The following is a 15,124-nucleotide window of genomic DNA, read 5'->3' on the forward strand; positions in this document are numbered from 1 at the left end:
CAGTCTGAATTAGCCAAATTAAATGGTTATTGTACACATTTACAGTTTATTTTATTTTTTTGTATCCTCTCTGTCGAGTGTGTAACAAGGACCTCCTTAAATAAATATTTTAATATTACGTTTCAATTCTTTCCCACTAAAATCCTTCTTCTCCATCATATTTTTTAGGGCAGGTAATTGTTAATCACCAAATATTAGAAACATTAAGTGTCCACTGTTTCCTCTCTGTTAACCAGCCAACCATTCTTTCACAATACACATTTCAGAGCTGTTCGGCTTTGACCTGCTGGCATTTCTGGAGGCAGAGCAGGACAGATCAACTCTCCCTGCAGCCTCCCTGCTGGGTGACAAGGGTCTCACTGTGCATGTGCGTGTGCGTGTGTGTGTGTGTGTGTGTGTGTGGACTGTAGTTTCCCTCATTGCCACCAGCTTCCACTGAGCGTGTCATCCTTGATCAGCTCGCTGTGCCTGAGATCATTAAATGCTTGGTAACTGTGAGAAGCCTACAGAGCCAAAGATCAGGAAACAAGCTGTGTGTAATGATACTGCCGTACATGTCAAATCAGGAAGGGGAAGACATTTCAGATTTCCTCCACCTTCAGCAAAGCATCTCCTGGTGAATAACCTTAAACCTCTGGTGACTTCTGTGCACGTGGGATACACTCGGAATATAATGAAAACACGACATGCTAAACAAAGCCTGTTAGCAAATTGGTATGTGAACAATATTATGCCTTCTGTACATGTGTTACTTCTCACACATAAGACACACAACCATGGATGTGATACCCCCCTCTCCTCATGTTCTCAGCAGCGTGTAGTGAAACACATAGAGAGCAGGCCCTGAACACACTACGGTCGCCTTTACAATGCTGTGTGCGAGGTCACAAGTATTCATTCTGGAATCAGATTTTATCTCAACACCTGAATTGCACATGAATTGTCAATAAATCTATCAACATCATTTAATCATTTACCCCAAATATCATCACACATTTAATCCCTATGAGACAGGATTGTGAGTTTAGAATGAAGTCCAGATTCCCAGAAGTAACATGATGAACCAATAAGGGTTTTATTTTTACATTAAAAAAAGTTATGCAGCTTTCATATACTGTATCCTGATGAGAAAACACACCTTCTCTTCAGGTAAAAATCAATCCATTACTTTGTCTTTTTTTTTTAAAGGCTGGAAGATGCACGCCGTCTCACTATGTGAAGAGGAATAGATGTCGGCCTTTTCTCTCAGACACAAAAGTTCAAACGTCACTATTAATGAATTACGCCTTTTCCTCTTTCTCTAAAGCCTTCAGGTAAATGCTCATCCACAAGTATTGCCATGCAGCACACTGCCGTACAACTAAAATACAACCTCCTGTAAAGAGATAAACAACAGAAAAGATTAGTTTAGACTCAAACTTGTCAGATTTTAAGTCATAAATGAGGAAGAAATGGTGTTTTCCACATTAAAATGAGTAGACCTTTGATTTAAAAGTACCTAGAATTAGACATTTCTTTCACTAAACGATAAACTTCAATTTGCTTAAACATTTAATAACGACAAAGAGGTTATACAGAAGCATAAACCTCTTTTTGGAATGTTTTGAATATAAACTCTCTTGTCATCATTAGCGATCACATTAAAATGTATCAAAAACATTTCCCTTGTGACATTAATTCTTTCCTTGGTCAAGTATTTGGTTTCATTAAGGTGTGTCCAGCTGCCACATTTTCCATCTCATTAGCAGCTCGCTACTTCAACCTGCTGCTTAAGCTCGCAGGAAGCGTAGCACAATGGCCTCATGGGAGAATAGGTGACCAGTACGGCTCTGTAAAGCAGGTGTTGCTTCTTCCTTGAATACCTATCGGGTACATTCTTCCCATTTTAAACCTGTACCGTGAGAAAATATGGTATTAAATCACAAAACAAACTATAAGACAACGCATGCTGCTGACATTCAAGAGATTAATATTAATATTATCTCCCACCGGCATTCACTTCTATCATGCATCCTTACTATTCTTGCCTTCTTCCACACTGGCTGACCTCTTCCTCCATGAGATTCAACACCTCTCAAAGCACACATTATAAGCAACCAATTAGTAAAAACATAGATTGCAATGAGTTCTATCAAGACTGGAATAGAAAGGAAGACAATCAATTAACATGCATTTACTGCTGTAATGACGGCGTCATCCCGCTAAACCCACACACGCTCATCCATTTAGTCAAGGCCGGCCGCTCTCTATTGATCTGAGCATTGAAGAATGTTGTGAATTATAGGACAGCACTTTCACTATTATTCATCTCCACTGAATGGACGTGTTGGAGCAACAAACTATAGAAAAACACAGTGAAGTGAAACGTTGTGTGTAGGAGGGGATGCTGAGGTAGATGTGTCTATATCTGGAATTGAATGGCTTGACGACTCCACACATAACTTGTATAAAGAAAGTTATTTTTGCCCTAATATATATATACGTTAATATTAATGCTGGGATTTGACTTTTTCTTTGTTTTTTCTACGATATGAAAAACAGTAGCCTACTATAGAAGTCTCATTTCTGTGAGCCAAACCCCAGTAACTGAACTCAAGAGAGCTAGCTCAAGTGGAAGCTAGCTGGTGAGATAGCCATGAGCTAGAATCTTCTTCCCAGTGGCTAGAAAGTAGCCCCATATAAATACGCCGCACAACTTGAGTCAACTTCACACTTGCCAAACCTTGTAGGAAAAAAGAGACTTTGAGTAGAAGTAATTAATGTGAGCAGGAGGGAGTGATTATAGAGGAAAAACTGGTGGCATCTAGAGTCTTTAATTAAGTTGGGCCATCACAGAGATGGAGCTCAGGTGTGTTTAGTGATGATTAAAAAGCAACAGCTGAGCGCTCTGATCAAGGCCAGAGCTGCAGTGAATTCCCACACTCAATTTGATCATGCTGGAATCTGATCAACAACAACATCAACCTACCAGGTTAATAACCCCTGATATTTAAGGGACAATATATGCATGCTTAAAGTGCTTGATATGTATTATAATTAAACAATAATTAGAAATAAAAGCTTGCCTAATATAGTGCCTTTAGATTTGTTTGGAAAAGCCTGAACTTCTGTTTCTATGGCTACTAATATTCATCCTCCTGATAATAAAACATTGATTGTGAAACGATGGGTTTGAATACCAACAGTTGGCATTGAAAGAATGCACCGAGCGGAGCTGAATGGAAATCATACAAAGCTGCCGACACATGATTCTGCCACAATCGATAGAAGCTCAAGGTCAGCCTTTTGTTGGGTTTTTTAAATGAAAAAGTCGATGTGCATAGAGCGTGGTATTCAGAAACAAGGCTCCCGACAGGTTTGAATGGATCATTGAAGTACATCACACAGGGACAGACCTCCAGGTGTTACTGCAGTGGGATGGACAGGAGGACACAACCTCAGACATAGACAGATCCAATACTCTAAAGTACTGTTTCACCGAGGGGCCTTTGATGCTTCCACAGCTGGCATCAATGCATTGTAGTGACAAAACCAGTGCATGAGGTCAAAGGCTTTGATGTGAGGAAGTAAGAACAGAATTCAGTTTGTGAGTGGTACCAGGGTATAGTAACCTAAAAGAAAACATACAGGTGAGATTGAAAAAGAAGAATTCAAGGGGAGTTGGAAGATGACTTACTGACAGCAAATCATCTCTTCATTTTATCTAAAGAAAAGCTACATGTATGTAGGTGTATATGTTTATTTTCTTCTTATTAGAACAAATAATAATTAAGGAAATGATATCACCTGAGCTCAAGGCAGCAGAGAGGAGAACAGATTTAAAGTTTGAGAGCCGCACTATGATTGGCTGTTGAAGATTTTGGCAAAATAGTTGGTTAACGAAAAGAATGAACGCCCGTAATCAGCTGAATAGAAGCAGCTGGAGGGGTGAGGGGGAGAATTGAGAATGATTTAACGTAAAGGTAGTCTTCCTGATTGAACTTACGCTGAGCTTCATAACAAAAAAGTAAGAAAGAAAGAAAGAAAGAAATGTAAACATCTATTTGGATAAAATCCATCTGCTGTTGAAGAATGTGATCGAAAGCTTCAGGGAAGCTACTTAATGGACCTTGAGGTGATTCATTTTTCTGTGCTTGGAGCACGCAAAAATGTCTTTATCCAGAAACAAGGTGCGTCCTAATCCAACATTTGCAGTATCATTAAAAACAATACAACAACATTGTAACATTTTTCTCTATAACTATTGATAATTCTGCCCTCAAACATAATTGTGTTCTCTTTTAAAAAGAGGATTTCTCGAGCTCTTTTATTGGAATTGGGTGTTAATGAACAGGCTGCTCGTTAGTGGCGTCACAATGAACCTGTTATGTAGGCTATTGAGATGAATGTCTCCAAGAAACACACAAACCTCCCTCAGCATCACCTGGGAGTATTGACGTCTTTCCATAGAAACTACTTCCCACTGCAATGAAAACATTTCTGAGAAAAGACATTAACAAAATCCTCACAGATTTAACACAAAGAAAATGTATGACACATGAGGACCCAGTGGGTGCAAGGAGTCTTCCTGTGGTACTTGACTCAGGAGATAATAACCACCATTGACATCGTCCTCCCCATCATTATCATTTCTCCCCCATGCTGTCTTATGTTTAAACTATTGCTGTCAAAGGTAACACTTTATCACATGCTGTTAACAAATTAAAACACGTTATTTTTTAATCACCAGAATTGGATTTTAATCTTGCCCATAAAAGACAGGAGAGGTGTCTGTTATAGGAAGTGCGACATACTTTGAAGATAAGCCACACAAGTAGGCTACAGCCAGTTTCTACACTAATATAATTACATAAAGATCAAATCAAATGTATTTGTATAGCCCAATATCACAAATGATACATTTTTCTCAGTGCTTTACAGACTGTACAGGATACGACACCCTCTGTCCTTAGACCCTCGCATCGCACAAGGAGAAACTTCCTAAAAGAAACCCCATAATTAAAGGGGGAAAAATGGAAGAAACCTCAGGGAGAGCAACTGAGAAGGGATCCCTCTCCCAGGACGGACAGACGTGCGAGAAAGTTTGGATGAATCCAGGAAAATGTCAAAAAGGCTTCCCGGTGTCCAGCAGGACCAGGGCAGCAGGCGCAGCCACGATTCCTGATCCTGACGTAAACTTTATCAGTGGCAACCTGCCACATGAGACACAGAAACTCCGGGGATGATGCCCCGGATGGTGAGTTAGTAACATACATTTACATAAATGCATACAGATAGAGAGGGAGAAGAAGAGAGGAGGGAGGAGAGAGGAAGAGAAGGAAGAGAGCAGGGAGGTGTCCCCCGGCAGTCTAAGCCTATAGCAGCATAACTAGGGGCTGATCCAGGGCAAACCTGAGCCAGCCCTAACTATAAGCTTTATCAAAAAGGAAAGTCTTTAGCCTGCTCTTAAATGTGGAGAGTGTGTCTGCCTCCCGAACACAACCTGCAAGCTGGTTCCACTGGAGAGGAGCTTGATAGCTGAAGGCTCTGGCTCCTATTCCAAAGATGCTGTTCAACTTGAGAAAATATATATAGAACTCAAGTTTAATATTAAATGAATAAAACATGAAGGATTAAAACTCAACTCATCATTGCTGTATGAAATGAATGGATATTGTTTTTGCTCTAGGAGGTAACTGGCTAAATTGTTGAACTTGCTTGCGGAAGAGGCAGAAGGGTTGTGATTGGCTGAGAGATGAGAGGGGGCGGGTACTAAGCTGCTTTCTTGAACAGTGAGGTCAAGAAATAAAAATTGCACGAAATGTAATCTGGTTGGCATTGCTTTTCTTTCAAAACATATATTTACTGTTGCAGATTAGTTTTATGCAATCATAATTTCTTGAGGGTTGTTCCACTCCATTCATCTCAATGTCCCCATCTTTGTTTATCATCTGCCGCAGTGTCTTTTGGGATATGCTCAATGGGGACACCAAAATCAAAAATTCTGAATTAGGTGTTGACAAGGGTCCTTGAAAACAGAAATGTACTTTTTTTGCTCAATTGGATTTTAATAAGGGGAATGGGGATTCTGTTGAGGATGTCCAACAACATCTTCTTCATTATTGTGTCCCATTTGTACTGATCTAATTGCAGCCCAAAGATGATTACGATTTCACATTAAATGTTGCAAATGTGGAGCCTCCTAATGTTTATCAGATGGGGGTGAAAGTTATTATTGGAAGGTCTCGACAGCTAGGGCAGAACTCTTAACAGAGATCAAAATACATACTAGGTGTTTATTTCTTCACATCTCCAGCCTCAATGAGTCAGTAACGCCTAAACAGGAGATTTAGACCAACTGATTGTGCCGAGAACAAAGATGACATCAATATTGCAGTTGTGGAAATACTCCTGTCGTGACTCAAAGCTGCCATGAACCATGTTGTTTTCTCTGCTCACCTTTTACGCAGCCGCCTAATTGCTGTAGAACAAAGGGTTGTCTCTAAACAGGCTGTCATTGAGGTGGTTATTGGACACTGTTTGGTGTTCTCTGTGTTCCTGTTTGTTTTCCACCTATCATCCTGAAAAGGCTATGCTGATTAAATGTAGGGTTTGCAAGTTGGTCATACAACTGGAAGGAAAACTTTCTGAAATTGTATTGATAAAGTGGAATTAATACTTGTAGCTGTTCCTTAAATTGAAAAGAAGAAAGAAGAAGAGTGTGTTCTAGTGATGAGTGCCCACGTCACGTTCAGCTACATCATGTAGATGTTGATATCCTTGTACCAATCTCTTCTCTGACTGCCTGTTCAAACTTGTGATCAAAGGCCAATAGTGTGACCTGCACCTGAATATTTTATACTTGTTTGTGCTTCCTCCTCGAGAACGCCCCTCATGCATTATCCATGAGGCGAGCTCCCCATTGATTCAGCTGCTGTTTAATCTCAGTGGTGGCGTGATATTTTCCCACGTCAAAGTCACAGTCACCTCCTCCCTCGGCTTCAACTGTCACACTGAATTACCTGCTCCACCCTCCGTCAGCTGAGGTGAGTTCAGGGGTATGCTGGAAAGATTAGACACTTTTCTCAAGCGGGCAACAAGTGAGACTTTAATAACATAATTAAAAAATGTTGTTTAAATGAAATATGTTTACACTGTGGTATTGCTGCTTTTTAAGTAACTACTCAACTACTGGCCATTATCTGAGTGCATGAATAATGACTTAAATATGATAAATCACGTGTTTCACTCACCTGGCTAATTTAGTCTGAAAGGAATCTATAACATTTTCTTCTTCCTCCAACCGCTGTGGTCTGACAGTGACCACTGCATCAAGCTGCTGATGGACTTGTGAGTGTCATTAGCTGCGTGAGTACTCCCTCGCCGCCTCATTGAGCCAATCCGTAACCTTTTGGGAGTCATTAAAGGCAAATAGAGACTCATTTCGATCTCATAACTAATGTCTGATAGGAAATATTCAAGAACCCGAAAGCTTTGCCAATTAGCCAAGCTGTAGGCGGACGATGATGCTGTTGTGACTGCATTGACTGTGACTGGATATGTTGCTACCATACTGTCATGGCCAACTGCAAGGCTGTTGTCAGTGTCCTTGTTGGGGTGGGAAGGAGCATTCAGAGCAAAAAGTATGTTTTTCAAAGGTGCTGTGATTCACTTCACTTCATTCAACAACACAACGGTATCGCTTCGTTCCGTCGTGCTGCAGGATTGAATGTTTTTTAGGGTCATAAATTAACATGTTTATTTCTTTATACATGAACGGCTGATACAACCCTCCCAAGACTCGATTCTTTTGTCAAATGTATTTATTTTTAATCCGTTAGTCTGACAAACTCCTGAGGGAACTATCTGGCTTAAGATGCTAAAGGCTTCAGGTGCTGATGAGAACAGCTGTAAAAGTCCATCCTGTACAACCGAAACAAGCCAAGGGGACCCAGAGTGTCACCACTAGTTGCCCTTTCCACAGTCATTTCACCCATTGTTAATATAAGAATATTCATCGGGAGTAAATGTGCATCCTTTCCATGAAGTTGTGTGCTCATCCAGGTGATCAAGTAAGCAAACATATCCTCAAAGTTTATTGGGTTTTCAATGAGACTCAAACAAGCCACACATGCTGCATGTTGTTCATTTATTACAAACAGGAAATTTGAAAGTGTTCTTATGTTTGCTTAATATTCTATTGACCTAAATTAGGCAAACATTGTGCGGCTAACAACTGTAATATGAATGTAATTGCTGCTATTAGTGTCACAATGAAATCTAAACAGAGAATGTTGAGGGTTTAAAATTGCATTAGTCTTTGTCACGAGAGCAGAGGTGACATTTGTTGTAGGGGCTGACGACACGATCGCCCTCACGTTTGTTTATTCTGGATTCAGATACTTTCCCTGATCCAAAAGTGCACGGCAAGTCCAAACTCTTCATGCGTCATTCACATCCAAATATAGTTTACACAAAATACTCCTTATTAAAAAAAGAGTATCCTGTCAACGTTGCCTCTGGTGTTTCAGGAGATGAAAGGGCTTTATGGTAGAAATGTCAATGTTTATAAAATATTTCATCTATTTGACGTGACCACTGAATAGTCATGTAGCGGGTAATCTCTCTGGAGTAAAGTGTAAAACTAAATTAGCAGTTCGATTTCCATATCAAAAGCCATCGTAGTTTCACGGCTCACGATTCGGGCGGGGTTGTAAACGGTAGCAAACAGTACAGGGAAACAGGGAAACAGGGAAACAGGGAGAAGGCAAGTTCTTTTTTGAGATTTATTATGCAGTGTGATTATGATGTGATGACATGAATTGAAACCTTGTTGTTTTCACTTCACCTACAGAATGTGACATCCTGTTAAAGTGTGCTGATGGGCACTGAAACAGGTTTTATATTAAGCTTAATGCTTAAAGGATCACACCTGTCACTTGATTTTTTTGTAAGGATGTTAAACGCAATATTCATTCTTTAAGTGTTTTTGGTGGTGAAGAAAGTTTTTCTTCATTATGAAACAAACCGTGCTGTTATCTGAGCATTGGGAGAACGCAGCTGCTTGTGACTTAATCTATGTGTTTGTATTGTAATATTGAGTGCATCTTGGTTTATTCCTTGTTGATTATGATATTCAAGAACTTGTCCAGCATCTGTGATTGTTGTCTCACCACCACATGAAAAAAAGAACACTTTAGATGTCCATTCAATAGAGAATTTAATATCTGTCACTGGAAGTAGTTATCAACTGGGCTCAGCTCAATATAATAGTGTGCGGTCACTTAGCGAAAGCTTCATAAATGCTTAATAAGTGGGATCATGCAACATTAGAGTCACAGTATTGATTTCTAATGGTCTTGTTGTTGGCAGTGATGTTCAGACGCTGTCAAAACAATAATTGTTTTATCCAACACCTCTCGCTAAAAGTTACGGGGAATTCAATAAGTATTGATTTCATATTCAAGTGTATAATAAGTTCCAAATGTGTCATTGAGCGTAGATACTAACTTACACAGTGTCTTTTACTAAAGTATCTTCTTTCAAAGCCTTGTCTGTTGCAGAGGCCACATTTGACTTTGGTTGTGACAAAAAATCCATAGAAAAGTTTGGTCTCATTTAGCCTGAGCCACGGAAGTGTTAGTATCAAGATGAATACTTCTTTGTTTGAGAGGGGAGAGGGAGACACACCTGGTGGAGATCTGCACTCTACTGAGTTTGTTGTTTTGTCTATTACAGTGGTATCTAATTGGGTATTGAGAATCATGGACATTCACTGGTAATTCCCCTATGGGTCCATCTCTTCATTTTTACGACACAGACGCTCTCCACTTCTTCTGCTACACACATGATCTGTTATGTTGGGAACTCACTATGGGACCCGATGTCCCAGGATCCTCCGCCAGTGTCAAAGACTCTCCATCGTTTGCAACCTGATGTCGCCGGTGGATCCCTGGACATGGTGCGGCCTGCTAGAGCAGACCACCGCAGCGCTCCACATCAGATGGCTCTCTGATCATTGTGCAGTTTAGCTGTTAAGCGAATGCACCTTCTTTTCACGGTAGAGACGTGAGAGCTTGCCTGAAATCTCCCAGTTAGCCTGCACTGCTAATCCTTAGTGCACAGCATTGGCTGGTCCAGTTAAGCTAACAAGCTAAGTAATGTCTCTCCATTCGTGTACTGAACTTCCACTGGGCAGTATTGGTACTGGGTAAGTAAGCATAGGACTGCTTTACTGTTGTAAATGCTTGTACATGAGTTGATTTGGTTGTTATACACATTAATCAAATGATTAATTGATTAAAACATAGCGATACACACAGAGAGGGATTCAAAACTCACGCTCTCCACACGTCCTTTTGTCTGACATTGCACAGAGACGCAGAACAACGTGTTCTTTTTGACACACACACATACACACTCACTCACTCACTCACTCACTCTCTCTCTCTCTCTCTCACACTTTTATGTAGCTAGATATTTAATTAAACTAGACATTGTGTGTATTACATTAATTACCTTCTTAATAAATGAGGAATATACATGCTGGCTTGTTTAATGTTGTTCAAGAGTGATTACAGCCAACCTTTACCATTCAAGGATTCTGAAATCCTTCAACCTTTACTAGTTATTGATATGGTAATTCTTTTTATAGTTATTATTTAATTATTAGTCAGAGTTCCTCATTTATAGTCTAGTTTATTTGGTGATACTATTTTATGAGACTACATTCACTGGCTATCTTTTTCCTTTGACACAAAGGTGGTGCCCCAGTGAGGTGATTCAATGTAAATGAATCAACTAATTATTAGAATTATGTATGATATAATAATTAAGCATTATTTTGAATAATTACGAATTTCTTCTTCATTTTAAGGTATTTTCAGCTACTAAATCATTGTAGTGTCACAAAATCCCAACACGTTTCTATTTGATCAGTAACAGTCCTGCAACATCACTTCTCACTTTCCAGCTTAACACATCATAATAACCTCACGGATATTTAAAATATTGCCATTGGTGTTTAGACACGAGGGAGAAAGATTTCCATTCTCCTGGCATGCTGCGGCCGTAATTATTGTTTGTGTGTGAGTGTGTGTGCAGAAGTATCGGACCCGTCATTGATTGCTGACACGTTGTGGATGCACAGGACACAGTCAGGCCAAAGGATAAGAAGCAGAGTTATAGTCTGAGCACAGGCTGTCGGTGAACACAGCTGACCTTATAGCGGGGGAACCTGCAGAGAAAGTCAAGCAGCCTGTATAGCGACCTTGATAGTAGATGGTGGGGGGGCGGACCTTTTGTTTGTTTTTTCATGTCAGGTAGCATCCAGATGCAACTGAGCCTGGTTGTTTTTTTAATTGCTCTCACCACTTTGCTGAAGCTTTAATTACTTTACTGTGAAGCTCATTGTGCTGCTTTTGTCGCTCCATCTTTTCGCAAGTTGCTGGATTCAATGAAACGCTAATGCTTTCGTGTGGTTTGAGATAAAAACCTAGGGTACTCTTCTCAGCCTCATGAATTAAAACACAAAATAAATGGCCTGGTTGGGATTATAGTGATGCATTTTAAGGACGCTGTAGCCATGGGAGCGTGTGTCGAGGTACAGCTTCACTACTTTCTTGTTTGGAAATTGCTTACAACCTGACTCATATTTAAACGTACACACATTGACACAAGCCATCCTGTGCATGTCTCTGAGCAACCTCTTCACTGTGCTCTCCAAAGACTGACTGATCTCAAATTTCATAATCCCACTGCTTGCATGTATGAGCATGCCCCCTGGTCACGCATGAGAGAGCCAGCGCTCGTTGATTGTCCACACAAGTCTCTTGCAAAAGCAATTTAGTTTTTTGATACTCTGGAACGTGATGAAGAAAGTGTGTTGAGAAATAAGAAACATTTGATGAGATTATGAAGACAGATGTGTCGGTGAGCATTAAAACATTGTAGTTTTTTAATAGCTTACTTACTCATTCCGTGAGATTTTCCTCGTATCCTCTTGAAATGCAGGAGGCTGCAGTTTCTGTATTTTGTTCGCTTTGATGGAAGCTATTTATTTCAAGTAGCACGTTTTTCTTGGTGCTAAACCAAAGTTTGCATACATTTATTTGATAGTCTGGTGATTTAATACAGCTGAAATCCATAACTTGCTGCAGGGTATTGCCCTGAAGATACTGAAGGCCTCGCTAATAAGATTCAAAGATGCACAAAACCAAGAGAAATCAATGTCGGACAAACTTTTGAAAACAGTGAGACGGAGCTTTGCTTCAGTCGGCATCAATTGCTTTAAGAAGAAGACCAACAAAACTTGCTCGTTCAAAACGTGCCCGTCTGTAAATCTTAATTTTGGAGAACACTAACAAACAATATGGTTGTGCATTTAGGGGCGGCAGATCAGAAAATGCTCATACTGGTTGTTAAGATTTGCGTTTAATCTAGTTATTTTGATTTCATGTTTGATTTTGTTTTAGCAGTTAGTTTAAGTATATCCACTACATTTATGTGTAAGAAGACTCTCTTAAATGAAGCTGTTGATGCACCACTTTTACAATCACAAAGATTTAGATTCAACCTCTAGAATTTGAGGTGAATAAAAATGTAGGTTTTGTTCTTCCTTTCTGCCATGAGGAGGAGTCATGCAGAGTGACCTGAGCAGGTGTTGATTGTATCCAGTGGGACTGAAAAACATCATTCAAAAACGTCTTTAGTAGGGAAAGGTGACATTAAAAAACAAAACAAAAAGAACCCACCATGTGTCTCATGTCATATTAGAAAAGAATGATTAATGAAAGGAGTATCTGCTTATTCTAATGCTTCAATTAAGTTTTTTCACACTCCCAAACCAAAAGTTCCCATTTTTATGGCCGAAGCATCAAATTTTATGCATTATTTGCATTTATTGATTAAACAGTGTACGAGGGGAAGTACCTTAAAGAAAGCAAAGACCGCTCAAAGTGGATTGCATCGAGAGAAATGTGAATAAATGGGTTTTTATTTGCATCTATACATTTTAAGCGTTTTGAGATGTCATTGTTTTAAGGGTTTCTATTTCATGATTTTATAATAATTATGTCTTTATGAAGGAAACAGGTTTATGTTCAACTCATGCTCTGCTGCATACTGTATATGTGGCCAGTGGTGCTATGGACACTTCCTGTGTGACTAAGGCAAGATGCCTCTGTGCACATCCTGTGAGACTGTTGCATGAGGGATGTATGTATGTATGTAGGGGGAAGATAAGGATTGTGTAAACTCTTGACATATGATTTAACTGCAACTCACAGGTTTGGTTTGAGGAACAACTGTTGGAAAAAACATCCGTCGAGAGCACGCTTTAGCTCAAGAACGGGCCACAGGATATAAGGAAAGGTCTGTAGAGGACCGGGAGGCTGAAGTGACGAGCTGCGGAGCCCGTAACATGCTTGGCAAAGAATACAGGCCTCACATCCAACGAGACACAGTCTCCAGCAAGGTAATTATAGCTTGAATCTTTGTGTTTCCTTTGTGAAGCTTCTCACATTGGTGAAAGCCGGTTGCTCAAAAAGTGTAACCACCAATGAGCCTTCACTAAGAAGGACATCCTAAAAACAAAACTTTAATTATTTCCATTTTGGAGCTTTAGAAGTTCTGATTCTTTGTAAGTACACTAGGGCTGTCCAGCGATAATTACAATAAAAATCTAATTAATTACAAGCTTTGTGATTAATTAATCTAAATTAATCACATATATCAATATTTGCTGTGAGAAGCATTTCAAAATATTCAAAAGGTTTTTTGGAAGATGAGTGAATCAATGAGTAGCATTATAAACTGGTCAACATGTCTTTTGTTTCAATACTCGTTCTGCAATAGCCTATCTTGTATGCCACAATCATCTGAGACAACACAGACCAACAGTTTGACATAATGTGCATAAGGTGTCCTCTACCACCTGCAGTACATTGCAATACATTTCCTGATGGAGTTGTTAATCTGTCTCAGGTAGACCGACTCATTCTGCGTCTGAACGCCTGATCGAGAGATGACGAGACGGGTCTCTCACTTTAGCATCAGCGGCGGTGCTAGCTAGCTCGGAGCTAGCTGCTAAGTGCTTTGCGTTGAGGTGATATTTCAGATTGAAGTTCTCGATGGTTCGAACATTCTTTGCTGCATGAATCTCACAGAACGGAGCATCAACAGTTACATCCGGGAGTTTATTAAATGTAAACTTTCCATTCACTGGGCCAAGTAACGTTTTCTCATCCGCTTCATCATGTTGACGAGGCTGCTGTGGTCGGTGACGTAAAGAGTCAAGGGGCTTCTAAGAGCGCGATTAATCCGCGTTAATTATTTTGCCGCATTTTTTTTTCTGAGATTAATTAATCGAAATTAACGCGCTAATACGACAGCCCTAATTATAACCGATATTGAGTAAATAAAAGCGTTGTGAGAACTTGAGAAAGCCTTTGTACGAAGTTCTTCTTCATTGAGAGGACCACGACCATCTGAAGAAGAGTTTTCTCTCCGAGAGGTAAACTCTGGCATGTCCACATCACGGCCCACATCACTGACTACATCTACACACACGGAAGTGTAGGATAACCTGTTTAACCTTCCCCGAGCCGACCAGGAGTTCGGTCTTATAGCTGTTAGATTTCCATACGCTAAGGATTGGAAAAATGCAATTGATGGTGAAATGTTTATTCATTGAGACATCTGTGAACGTTTAAAATGATTGGTAATTGGTTGACATATTGGTCTCAGGTTTGACGCTTCTGAGAGCAGCAAGGTTTTTTTTCCATCGCTGTTTTTCCACCTATCGCCCTTATTTCAAGTCGTAAAGGTGGAATTGCATAATCGTCCCCTTCCTCAGATGTACCTTCTTAAACAACTCCTCTCTGGCACTTTGCTTCCCACTCACCCTGTTTGATGCAGAGATGCTACTCTGCCTTGTTAACCTTAACATTTGTTTAATTGCTGCTATCACAATCACACTCCTGCATTGCAATTGTTTGCTTTCTCTCCATGTGCTGTTGAGTGGGTGGAAAGCGCAAATGCCACGATATGACACACACATACACACACATATGCTGTGATATAACACCCACTGAATGGTATACAAGCAATGTTTGGCAAGAAAAGATGCACCGTTTCTTCATTTTTA

This window comes from Cottoperca gobio, chromosome 20 (genome assembly GCF_900634415.1).
Source record: "Cottoperca gobio chromosome 20, fCotGob3.1, whole genome shotgun sequence".
In the NCBI taxonomy this organism is placed as follows: domain Eukaryota; kingdom Metazoa; phylum Chordata; class Actinopteri; order Perciformes; family Bovichtidae; genus Cottoperca; species Cottoperca gobio.